At 57.7% G+C, this 13374-nt stretch overlaps 1 pseudogene; it reads right to left on the bottom strand.

Annotated features, from left to right (window-relative positions):
- Positions 1-13374, bottom strand: part of LOC100456520 (tetraspanin-11-like) — a 42440-nt pseudogene that overhangs the window by 965 nt on the left and 28101 nt on the right.

The following is a 13374-nucleotide window of genomic DNA, read 5'->3' on the forward strand; positions in this document are numbered from 1 at the left end:
TACACCCACCAACATTAAGAGCTGAAGATATTTTTAAAACCGGGCATACCTCAGCTGGGCGAAGTGGTTCACACCTGTAACCCCAGTACTATAGGAGGCCAGAGTGGGAGAGGATTGCTTGAGCCCAGGAGTTTGAGGCCAGCCTGGGCAACATAGGGAGACCCCATCTCTACAAAAAGTTAAAAAATTAGCCAGGTGTGGTGGTGCCTGCCTATCATCCCAGCTGGTCAGCAGGCTGAGCTGGTAGGATCGCTTGAGCCTGGGAGGTCAAGGCTGCAGTGAGCCCTGGTCATGCCACTACCCTCCAGCCTGGATGACAGAGCAAGACCCTGCCTCAAAAACAAAAACAAAAAACCCACTGGCATTCCTGAGAATCAGGCCCCAGACCAGGAGATCCCCAAGGGGTATATTACTATAGAGGCCGGGGCTTGGGGCCAGGGTCTCCCAGAGGGATTTCTCCTGGGAAAGCCACTAGGCAGGGTGCAGGGCTCTGCTCCTGGTGCAGCATGTGCTAGCGTGGCCAGCATACCCCACACCCCTGCCCTGGCAGCTCCACCCAGCCTGTGGCTGCCCTGCCTCCGGCCTCCCCACCTCCAGGCCCTGTAGGAAGGAGTGAGGCCAGCAGGACATGGCTTTCCAGGTGAGGCAGTGTGAGGAGTGGGCAGGTCGAAGGCCTAGCTAGGTCATCTAGGGGAAGAGCCACCCCTACCTGTCCCACCCCATGCATTTCCCAGAGGGGACAGCAAGGCGAGGGCTTCTGAGCGCCGGTGGGGATCCTGCCCAGAATGCAGGCATCGCAGGGGACCTGGGTTTTCAGCCTTGTCCCAGGTTCGGGAGCTGGGAGGGAGCAGAGAGCCCAAATATCACCCTCCTGTAGTCCCCGGCACCCCTGTGCCTGGTGAGAGTCCTTCTCCTGCCCAGGCTCTGGCTGTGAGGGCTCAGAAACGGAGGGGAGGGGGCTGAGGGTCCCCACCTAGGTGGGGAGCTGTGGTCTAAGGCACTTGGTGCATTTGCAGGGGCTGGACACAGAGGAGGGGGCATCTGTGGCCCTAGTGGAGCTAGTGCTAATGCTGCAGGCCTGGCAGGTGGATGTGGCACCTGTCCTTCTGAAGGGCAGTTGGAAGGGGACGCAGTTGACCATGAGTAAAAATGTCGCTGGAGCCTCAGTGCAAGCAGCAGATGAGAACCATCCTGCAGATCTGCCAGGTGGAGAGGGCAAAGGAGCAAACAGAGATCAGAACTCCCTAAGGCTGTCGGCCCTCAGGGCCCTGGAGAAGTGCTGCTCATGTCCAGTGCACATGTGAGTCCCGTGGGGCCTGGAGAAAGGGCAGCTTCCCGCTTAGTTTGGGGTGGGGCCTGCAGTTCTGCACTTCTAACAAGCTCCCAGGTGATGTCCTTGAAAGTGGGGGAACCGCACTCCGAGAACTACTGTCCAAGAGCAGGGCGTCGCGCACTTTAATGGACATAAACCACTCGGGGACCCCCTTATTACAAGTTTGCAGGCCTGGGTGGGGGCCTAAGGGTCTTCGTTCCTAACAAGCTCCCCGTCGATGCTGTGGGTCTGTGGTCCTAGGGCTTCTCCAGAAAAGGCCTAGTTTAATGAGATCCCGAGTGAGTATTTCTGCTCCCTCATCAGAGCTGTCTGAAGCAGCCTTTTTCTCTGGGAAACTGCTGGTATTTTGCTGCCCTCAGACTCCAGAACAAAACTCAGGTCCGTTATGGATGCTCTGACATGTGCAAGAGCCACGGGGCAAATGGAGACTCTGGGAGGAGCCCCTAGAGCTGTCACCAGCTCTGACAATGAGCGCAGAACGCAGCGCCAAGCCCAGCCGCAGGAGTCCTGCCTGCCAGCCCCTCTGTCAGCAACCAGGGGCTGAACAGGAAGTGGCTGGAGCATCCTGCCCAAAGCACGCGCAGGCGTGGGAAGGTCGCTGTCCGCCCTGTCTCACTTCCCATTTCTAAAACACAGAGGACCTTTATTCTCCCACCTTGCTCTTCATGGGCACCCCCTCCCCCCACCTTCTTCCTCTTCCTCTCCTCCCTCCATCAAGTGCATCCATCAAGGATGCACTGGGATAATGTCATCATGATCCTGATAATGATGATGACCTGTTGTCAGGTCTCGACTCTGTCTGCAGGAGAGGGGCACTGGGCTAGAGCAGCCCCGTGACTGTCCCGTGCCACCTGGGGTGACGGTAGATTCCCCTAAGTATAGAAACAACACCCCAACTTTCCCCAATGTTTCTAGCAGCTGCTGCCGCCCAGACCTTGCGAATCTGGATGTAGAGGGCAGGCTGGTGGAGGTGGCTGTGGGCCGTACCCACTTGTCTCTTGGCAAGGCTAGTGAAGAAGGTAGCTCCTTCCCCTCCTCTCTCCTCTCCATCCCTCCCAACCTGGAGGGCAGCAGGGAGTGTGGCCACTGCCTTCGGCTTGGAGACTCGGTGCTGAGGGCTCTGTTAATCCACCTTGGGGCCTCAGGGTCACGGCTGAAACGTGGCGTAGGAGGTTATTTCATGTCCCACTAGCTTAAGCAAGTGGGTGTCACAGCCCTTCCATCCACGCAGGTGTCATGCAGCGCGCCCTCTTCCCCTGTCCCCACCTCATGGGTTGATGATTTTCCTGTGCACTTTCTGGATCTTTCTGATCCGTGCTAAGGGGGGAGGCCAGAAGGGAGCTGTTAGGCCAGCACAGATTTGTGCCGTAAGCAAAATTCACGTCTCCTACAGTGTACATCTCATGCTGGGGGAGGACAGGAGGAGCTAGGTTCCCAGCAGACACACTTCTGCATGAGATGTGTGTTCCCAGGGTGCTCCCAGGAGAGGTCCAATAAGGGTGGAGGTGTATGGGCCAGACTCATCAATGTGGGTCCACATGCACACACACACTGCACATCCCCACCTGGAATCATGCGGAGGGGTACAGGATGCTCTCATCAATGTGTGTGCACACACGTGCACACCCCCACCCTGAATCGTGCAGAGGGCACAGGATACTGACCCACCGGATCCCTGAGGAAGCATCAGCATCTCCCTCCTGACAGAAGACGCGAAGGAACCAACACGGAATGGCTCTAGGCAGCCAGCAGGGGGCGAGCAGAGACAAGACAGGACAAGTTCCCTGCAGGTGCTGGAGAAAGCAGACCGGGTCGGGCCGGGCCCTGGGGCCCAGCTGCATGGTGTCTGGTGCTTTTTTTCGGCAGCTGCCTGGGTGTGGCACTCGGCCACACGTGGGACATTTTTAACAGGGAAGCCGTCATGCCTTCAGCTTCTTAGGAGGTTTCTGAGTCAGCACCTGGCTGTCATCAGAGAACACGAAGGAAGGGCCAGGGAGGTTCCGGGAAGTCATTCCAAAGTGATTGCTTGGTTTCCCTTTTCACGACCTGCAGATCCCAACACTCCAGGATGGTGCAGGACATGTCTCAAGGTAATTGGTCACAGAGGTGAGAACCTTACTGAAAAATCAGAATGTGAACCCTGGAAGGTTCCTGAAAGATGAGCTAGACGGTTTTGAAACTGTATTGGGAACCCCAAGTGTAGCTCAAGGCTACGGGTCTTCGAGGTACCAGGCTGGGTATGTCGGGGAGGTAGGTGCCTGGTGTCTGCCTGCTGGCGACGATGGCTGCGAGCCCTTTCTCAAGACTTCGGCCCACCTGGGACTTGGACAGTGTAGTGCCCGGCATCGGCCACCAGAGGGCGCTCTAACCTGAGACTTGGCTGCAGGGCTGGCTCAGTGGACCGCAGGGGAGAAAACAGGGCAAGGGGTTGAGCGTCACCAGGAGCCATTCCTCAGTGACGGTGGAGGAACAGAGACTGCATGGCGGGGGTTGTGAGTGGGGGGAAAGCATCCACTGCCCAACGACCTGGTCTCCCCGGCATCAGACTTGCACAGCAGCTCCTTCCACTTTGACCTTAGGGCTCAGGGCATCTGCAGCCCTACTGCCGGCCCTCGGCCTCACTGCCCTCATCTGGCAGCTTCTATGGGCTCTCGGGGCTGGAGAGGCCAGGAGGAAATAGACAGAGTGGGCCAGGCTTGGTTGGAGTCCGTACAGAGCAGGCTCCCTCTGCACGGGGAGTCACAGGTTTCTGGAAACCTCAGCTGAGCCTGGTGCGGTGGCACAGAGCAGCCCTGCCCCAGTTCCCAGTGGTGACTCCTCTGGGGTTCAGCACATGGGACAGAAGATCTGCCCTGGGGAGGTGCAAAAGAGCGGCAATGCTAACGCCACCTGGGCTCCCTGGCCCTGCAGGTGAGTGAGGATGAAGGGGAGCAGGCTGGTCTGGCCAGGGAGAAACTGGGGCTTTTTTTTTTTTTGAGAGACAATCTGCCCTTGCAGACAGAATACAAATGATGGTGTCACGTGTTGAGCACCTGCTATCTGCTCAGCAGTGAGCCAGACACTTCCATGGGTGTTGCTAATTCCCATCACCAGCTACCAGATGAGGTCCGGTCAGCCCCATTTCACAAACCAGTGACTGAGGCTCAGAGATGAAGTAAATGGCCATAGGTCACACAACTTACAGGTGGCAGAACCAAGGTGAGTGTCCTCCAAAGGCTAGAGACCCTCCTCCCAGCGTGTTAGGCTGTGGCTGGACCCTCCAGGCCCACAGAACATGTGGGTAGCTGGCACCATCATCTGAAAGGACCCTACGCTGGAAGCCTCTCCAAGCCAGCCAAGGCCACCATCCCCTACTTCTCTTTCCCACAGACCTCTGAGTCAGGATAGGGAGTTTGCGAAAGCGAAGGGCCAATATCAGAGATCGGGGCGCCAATTCAGGGGGGTGAGACCCTGGGCAAGTTGCCTCTCTGGGTCTCAACTTTCTGATCTGTAAAGTGGGGAGAACGCTACTCCTTGTCTGGCCTGGGTCTCAGGTTGTTGTGTGGACCCAGTGAGAGGAAGTATCAGAAATCCTCTGAAGTCTACAGACAACTGGATAAAGGCTTACGGAGGCTTTCCTTTGTGCCAGGTGCTGTAAGCGGGTCACAGGCATCACCTCATTCTTATTTAGACCTTAGGAGGTTGAAGAAATTATCCACATTTTGCAGATGAAGGGTTGAGGGATAGGGAAGTTAAATAGCTCGAGGTCACACAGGAGCAAAGCCAGGACTGGACTTGGGTCTTCTGAGGCCTAAGCACCACTCTTCCCTAGACGGTGCTCATAGCCCTGGACGGGGAAGGGCTGGGCAGGACAGCAGGACTGCTGGGCCCCTTCTAGAAGGACAGCCTACACTTGTGGGGGCTCTCGCCTCTGAGGATTCCCTCCTGGCTCCCTTCCCTTGGACCCTTGACTACAGCAGCCTGAGAGAGTGACCTTGACTTCCTGGGTGGCAGCTGGGGGACTGGGTGGAAGGGGAGAAATGGGAGCCCAGGGCATTGCTCATCCTCAGGGAGAGAGCTGGATGTACATAGGGGAATGTGCGTGCACACACACACACAAACACACACACACGCACATATATACAGTTGTTCTGGATTCCAAAATCCACTGATGCTCAAGTCCCTGATATAAAAGGGTGCAGTATTTGCATATGACCTCTGCACATCCTCCCACATTCTTTAAATAATCTCTAGATTACTTGTAATACCGAATACAATCCACATGCTATGTAAATAGTTGTCACGCTGTATTGTTTAGGGGGTAATGACAAGGATGTTCAGTGCAGACATAACCATCCTTTTTTTTAGTACTTTTGTTCCATGGTTGGTTGAATCCAAGGATACAGAACCCATGGATATGGAGGGCTGATGGTACACACACACACACACACACACAGACACAGACACACACAGAGGAATGAATGCAGATACGTACACACTCACAGATGCACAAGCACCCTAAACACACATAGTGCGTACCACCCCATCCACATAGACCCGGGAGCATGTGGACCCCCACGGACCCACACACACCATGGCAGGCTTGCACACTGACCCCCACATGCACACACTCAAGGTGCATGCCCGTAACTGAGCCCACATCCACACTCCTCCCAGGCGCTGTTCCTGACAAGTTCATGTTGTCCCTTAGGCATCTTCCTTCATGTTCTTTGGGGTAGAGACTGACTGTGGGAATCAGCCTTGATTGCAAAGGGAAGGTGAGAGAAGAGAGCAGGGCAGGGCACGGACATGCCAGCCCAGTTACTGGAGGTCTCTGCCACTGGAGACGGGTTCAGAGCCTAGTTTAATGAGATCCTGAGTATTTCCTCCTAATCTCCCAACTGCAACTCACCTCCAGGCAGGCCACCCCGATGCCCACTGCCCCCATGAGTAGCAGGTAGCTTGGCGAGGCAGCCTCCCTGCAAGGGAAGGGCAGGTGTCATGGCTTTGGCTCAGAAGCAGGCACAGGTGGGGAGGAAGGGCTGGCCGTCCCGATGCATATGGCGGAGGCAGAGGGTGGACCTGGCCTTGAGTGGCTCACAGGTTTCGTGGGTGGCCCTAGGGGCATGCCCTGGTGCCCTGGACTCTCCCAGTAGGAGCTGCTTGTCCCAGGGCTTTGTAGAGCCTCTGAGGGGCCTGGCACTGTGGGCTCGTGGCCAAGGATCATGTGTGCTCTGCTATTCCCACACCCATCTGCCTGACCCCAGCCCTTTGGGGGCTCCTGGAGGCCAGGCTGGGGCCCTTTCCTTGTCCCCAGCTTGCACTGGGGCACTTACCTCCCCCTTGCAGATGTTGGAGGGGTGGGCTGGCTGGCTGCAGAGTGCCACCACTGCCTTGCAGCCGCTGTCGGGCACTGGCGGCTCTCACCTCCCATGACAGCAGGTGCGTGCTGCGCTGCCAGTCGCTGAGTTGTTGCATCCATAGCACTTGAACTGCAGGGGGAGGCAGAGGCTGGAGGTGAGAAGCCTGTGTGGGGTTCCAGGGCCGACGACACAGGATTCAAATACTCACCCAACCCCTCTTTGCTCTCCCTGCGATTTCTGCCTTCCCTGTTTGAGCAGAGAGCTGGTCTCTGGGGGCCAGCACTGCCCGCAGGACACCTATCTGCTACCTGCAGCCATCCAGGACCTGCAGCCACCCAGGTCCTTTAGGGAGATTATGCTGGGACTGGGGGCAGGGTAGGTCTGTGAGGTGGGCAAGACGGATGGGGGCTCCCAAGAGAGAGGGGCTGTGTACTGCTGCCTGACAGAACACAGGGTGGTGACAAGCCACAAGGGGCAAGGAGGGAGGACATGGGGACAGGGACCAGCCTTGCCAGAGGTTCCCAGGTGAAACCTCAGAGCCCCAGACATGCAGGGACACAAAGGGTGTCCCAGAGCCCACGGTGTGGGCAGGTCAGTGTTGGCCAGAGGGGCCGGTGTGAGTGCTGAGTGAGGCCCGGGGTCGTCGGCACCACTCCAGGGCAGGGAAGTGCCAGCCGGGGGGGAAAGCAGTTCACAGGCAGCGGACTCAGGCCACTCCCTGCCCTCCTGAGTCAGGGCCCTGAGATTCCAAGTCCCTACACAGGCCACAGAACACAGCGGCTGGGAGGCTGTCTCTGGTGCGGGTATAGGGCTGGGCGGGCGGAGGCGTATTAGCTCATTAGTTCAGCTAACAGGGCTTTGCTAGGTTTGCCATGTGCCTGGAGTGAACAAACATGAGTCAGGCACCAGTCCTGCCCTGAAGTAGTGCAGCATTTACTGTAGTTTAGTAGAAGACAATGGAAGCTTGTGTGTGAACCCCAGAGAAGGAAGGAGTGAATCCTCTGCCCAGGGCTAGGAAACGTCCACAGGGATGGACGGGGGTGCTGGGCGTCCTGGCTGAACATAACGGCAGCAGACAGGGCAGGGACTGGCACAGCGAGGGCAGGGAGTCACGCGGCCTCGCACATCCCTGTGTCTCTGCCTGTGTGTGCTGGTGCCGCACAACTGCTGGGCCACTTGCTTGTAAAATGGGGCCAACAAAAGGACCTGCACCCTGGGCCATTGTGAGGACTGAAAGAGGTGATTCATGGAAAGCAATTAGAAGAGAGCCTGGCGCAGCATCCGCAGTTAATGAGAGACACTTTTCTGATCACAGTTGTGTGAATACAGGTGCGTGTGCCCGTGTCATTTACATCCATGTGGTGCTGCTGGAGGGCCCGATGCTGGCCCTGGCTCTGCAGCCACTGCTTTCTTGGGGCTCAGTCTCCTGCCTGAGATGCAGGTTGGGGTTCTAACTGTTCCCGGCCTGTGTGTGGGCCTGCATTCGCGTGCACTGGTGCCCTGCAGGTCTTGGTCGGTGACACGGCCTTTGCTCTTAGCTGCACCTTTCCTCGTGCCACTCCCACCCCCTCCACCTAAGCAAACCCTGCCCCTGCCCCATGTAGCCCTCCCCACCTCCCCTGCTCCCTATTCTGGGGGTGCCCCAGCCTCGCACTGTCTGCACGTTGCCTGCTGTGTGTCTGGCTTTCTGAGTGAGCCTGCGGGCGGGGATTCTGTCCTATTCTTGTCTCGCACAGGTCCTCACAGGCGCAGCCCAGTGACTGCACACTTAGTCTTGCACAGGGCTGACCAGAAGTGTGTGCTGCCCCATCCCAGTCCAGGGCTAAGTCTGTGGGGTACACATGTGCCTGTGGGTGTGCACCTGTGTATACACGTGTGCCTTAGGCCACTATTTCAGAAAAGAGACTCCTCTGCCAACTGGGAGCTGAGCCTGAGTCTCGGGGAGATGGGGTGAGGGCTCCCCCACTGAGCCATGATGCCCCTGGATCTTGGAGCTCATGACGTCTACGTCCTCCACTTGCCTGACGTTCCCCAGGCCAAGACCAAGGCCCCAGGCCCAGGGGGTGAGGGTGGGGAGTGGGGTGGCAGAGAGAGGGGGGACCAGAGCGGGTGGGTAGAGCAGCCTTGGATTTTCTCACACAAACCCATCAGGATCTGGAACAGTGCCGTCCAGGAGAACTTTCTGCGACAGAGGCAGCGTCCTGCATCTGTGCTGCCCAGCTCGGCGTTCACTCACCATCTGGGGCTCCTGAGCGCCTGAAATGTGGTTGGTGTGAGCAAGGAACTGGATTTTGTTTAATTTAACTGTAAATAGCCACATGTGGGTGGTGGCTGCCGTATTGGACAGCACAGCTCTGAGGTCCACTGCCCGCCCCCTATGTCTGGCAGGATGGTGGGCCTCGCTGGAGGGATCTGCCGCATCTTTTCTTGGAAAGGAGACCACCTTTCTGTCCCTCAGCATTCTGCCTGCTGGCTCACAACTGGGGAGTTCTGTTGGCGGCTTAGCTGAAATACCCCCGTCGGGTAGCGCTCCCTCTTATGGGGCTTCAGCTCCTCGCTCCCCAGGGAAGAAGGAAGGCAGCCTCACAGATAGAAGAAACCCGGAGAGAGGCTTCCTGGCCCAGATCCTGGCAGGAGATGGAGTTCTCCTGGTGCTGCCAGCTTCCTGCCCACCAGGACCCAGAACGGGAAGACAGCAGGGGTGGGTTTGGAGGAGGCAGTCAAGGAGAGGGAGGGGGAGGAACCAGGCTTCAGCAGGCACTTCTCACGGTGGTAGGGATTTACAGATGTGACCGAATTTAATGCTCACACACCCTAAAGAGGCTTCATTTTAGGGATGTGGCAACCGAGGCTCAGAGAGGGTAAGTAACTTGCCCAGGGCCACACAGACAGGAAAGAAGAGAGTCAGGATTTGAACCTGTGTCTGCTTGGCCTTCAAGGCCATAGGGCATGGTGTACCTCCTGCTGCAGCCGGTCTACTGAGGCGGGGATCTGTGTGGCTCTAGCTTGCCTGTAGTTCTTGGTCAGAGTCCGGCTCAAGTGCTGCTTCTGTTCATCACTCAGCTGAGGAGTGATAAGATGGCATCAGCGGGACCACCCCACCCTTGTCCACCACCCAGGCCTGCTCCCAGGCCTCCCCAGCTAACTCTAGAGCACTGTGACCTGTGGACGGTGCGATGACTATCAGTGGGAAACAGGGCAGAAGATGGCCATAAAGAGGAGGTTACAGAAGCTGGGCCCTGATTCACGGCGCAGGTGCGCTGGGCAGAGCTGAGGGAGGCTGGGAGGCTCAGGTAAAGGGTGGCAGCCAGAAGCTGGTGGGAGGCGGAGGTGAGGCTAGGCACCAGAAACTGAAATGTCTGTTGATCTTAATTTTGATTAAGAGGTGATATTCAAAATACTTACAATTGTTACCCTGTGAGCACCATTCCAGCATGGCTTAAACGGCCAGCAGGGTTGTATTGTCTGTACCAGCTGAACGTTGCCCAGGTCATGGCCTCAAACTCTCGATTCAGAGGGCAGCAGTGTGGGAGCGGATGGGACTGGTCACTGCGTCCCTGTTCAATCCAGGCAGGCAAGACCTGATGCTGTCTTCAGAGTCTTCCATGTGATCCCGGCCCAGGCCTTTCTTGGATGCCTCTGACAGATGGATTCATCCTCTAGACCATCCTTGAAAGGGGAGAGGGATGACCTAACCTCCCACGGGAGACCCCCCCCTCCCCAACTCCCATGCAGAAGACATCAGCATCAGTGGAATCAGGGAATTGCTGGAGCCAGGGCCAGCAGCTGGGATCCAGATGTGTGGAGGATTGCCAGGGTGGAAAGCGGGCCCACCCCTGTGCCTGCCTCAGCTTCCCTCATCACAATGCACCCCCTTTATCCCTGCGCATGGCTTCATCGGGACACGGACAGAGAGTGGAGGAGGAGGAAGCGTCCACTCACCCTCTGGTAGCACACATGGGCCGGGACTCCCGCCACTAGCTCAACCAGATAATAAGCGACAGGCAGAAATACTAGGAGCAAGGAGAGAATAGGGTCACCACCAGGGATCAGGACACGCTTATGACCGATGTTTCCCCAACGTGGTGGGGGTGGTAGAGATAGCTGCTAGGGACCCCCATCACCTGTGCCATCTTCCTTCTCTTGCCAGCAGCTCTGGATGTCCCAGCCTTGCTGGCTGCTGGCAGCGAGTTCCCCACTCATCCCTTTGCTCATTGGACTGGCAGCAATTCAGTAATCCACCCACCCATCCAATATGTATAAATACCTGCTGTATGCCAGGTGCCAAGTAGCGTAAGACAACTATTGTCCTCAAAGTTATTGATGGCGGGGGGGACAGGTGAGTGATTACAATCAATGTAATTGCTATCAATGTAACTATGGGTTAAGCCCTAGAAATGATGGGAGGCTCCTGGCGGGGAGGGCAGTCAGAGAAGGCTTCCTGGAGGCGGTGACACCCAAGGGGCATCGCTAAGGACGAGCAGGCATTTGCCAAGCGAAGAAGGAGGGAAGTGCATTCCAGGCAGAGGGGAGAGCACGTACAAAGCTTGGAGCTTGAGGAGAGCACAGGGCACTTGTGTTCAGGGAGCAGAGTGCACCCACATGGCTGGAGTGCAGGGGCCAGGCTGGGCAGCAGTAACCAAGGCTCAGGAAAAAGCAAAGGCAGAAATCAGAAAGGTGACTCGTGTGTCCTCTTCTAGCCCCGATGCCCATTTCCTGCCCTGCGTGGCCCCACAGGGGTTCTCAGTTCCCCTCACCGCCGCCTGGCCGCCTCTAGGCTTGGGGTTGCCCTTCTTGCTGTATGGCCCCGCTGCAGCCACTGCCTGGCTTCCTGGCCATGCACAAGTGGGGAAGGTGTGACTCTCCTCACTCCCAGTTGACTTTCCACCGTCAGGGAGGCTCCTGCTCCTGACCCTGGTGTGTTCTTGCAGCAGCCAACAGGTCTGAAACGCACGTCAGGCCCACTTGGGCTGGAGGGGGCGGGGAGAGGGGGATGAAGCCAGATAAGTTCAGGCAACCGAGGAGCACCGGGTAGGAACAAGGGAAGAGAAGGGAGGAGAGAAGACGGGGGGAGGACTGCTGATGGAAACTGGCCCTGCCCTGGGGGAGTTCAGCCCCACTCATGAGCACCTCTCCCCTAGCTGCCCCCAGGCACTGCCCACCCCTCTGACCACAGCAGGGCGGCTGCCCGTAGTCACGGGGATGGCTGGGTTCTAGGGAAGGCCCAGGCTGTGGGTGACACCTGACGCTGTAGGGCTCGCCCAGCAGGGAAAGGAGCGTGGGCTGGAGGGAGACAGCTGGGGATGGGGGGCTCCTTAGGATGGACTGGGGCTGTGGCCAGTTTCAGAGGCTAGGCCAATGCAGGGGCCCATGGGTATTATCCAATCACCTCCTGCACCATTCAGCAAGGAGCCTGGTATGAGCAGGGCTTAAGGAACACAAGGAGAGGGGACATTTCTTCATACAGGGAAAGAGGCTCAGCCCAAGAACAAGGCTACCTTTTAAATGAAGCGAGTTACTCGCCCCCCTGCTCCAAGTTTACTGCACCGTATTTGTTGTCTCCCAGCATTGGAGCTGGCCAACAATGGGGATAGCGGGGGAGTTTCCTGTCTCAGAATAACAGTGTGAGGCCTGCCCCCATCCCTTGAGGGCCGGAGGCAAAGCCTATGAAGCAGGTCCCTCCCTCACTCCTTTTCTACCCCAGGCTCTATACTGCACCAGGAAAGGCCTCCTGTCCGCCCTCCCCCAGGGTGAGATGCCCCTTAGCTGAGCCCGTGGAGAGGGCTGGGTGTGGTGCTGTGTGGGTACAGGTGAGAGGGGCACGTCCCAGGGGTCCCGTCAGCTCCGGGACACCTGTGCAGATGCTGCATGCATAGGCTGAACGGACAGAGGATTCCAAGCTCCTGGGTTCCTGGGAGGAGGTCTAGAAGTGGGGGAAGGGAGCTGCAGGTTCCACAAAGGGACATCCTCTCAGCCCCACAGACTTTCCACTCCATGGGGAGAGGTGTGGAGGAAGGAGGGCTGAGTGTGGCTCAGGCAAAGGCCCCGCTTGCCTGGGTCTGTGGGTGGTACTGAGTGGTATCCACGGGAAGCTGAGGCAGGAGGCTGACAAGAGGGTTTGTGGATGGTTCCTCTGCTGGGGGAGCCCCTGAGAAGTAGGGCCTGAATGCCAAGGGAGGCTGGCAGAGATGCCCGTGAACTGGCCTTGGGTCCAGTTTCCACCGTCTGCTGACTCCAGTCGGGTGGCTGCTAGTGCCTTGGTGTAAATAGAAAAATGTGCTCCAATGAGAAAAAATGTGTCTCAGTAAGAGTTGAGTGGCCTGCACTTCAGCCTTCTCTGGTCCCCTTGCATAGGACGCAACCTTTAGGGCCATCCACGGTGGCCCTGACTGTGGGCTGAGCCTCCCTGTCCTCATCAGCAGATGGGGAAGATGACGGTATTGCCGGTTCTGCCCACCCCAAGTGGATGGGGGACCTGACAGGGAAGTGGTGGGGGGGACATGTTTCAGTGGTCTGCCCTGCCTCCTGACTTCCCTGAACTCGAGGTCCCATAGCATGAGGGGTGGGGTCCTTGTCAGCCAGTGGCAGGTGTGGTTGGTGCAGCCCAGCACTCACCCTCCTGGGAGCTGCCTGGCCTATCAGACAGAGTGTGGCTGCCTCCACCCGCACCCAGGGGCTCTCCCAGACCCCCACACTGCT

Source organism: Pongo abelii, chromosome 10, assembly GCF_028885655.2.
Source record: "Pongo abelii isolate AG06213 chromosome 10, NHGRI_mPonAbe1-v2.0_pri, whole genome shotgun sequence".
In the NCBI taxonomy this organism is placed as follows: domain Eukaryota; kingdom Metazoa; phylum Chordata; class Mammalia; order Primates; family Hominidae; genus Pongo; species Pongo abelii.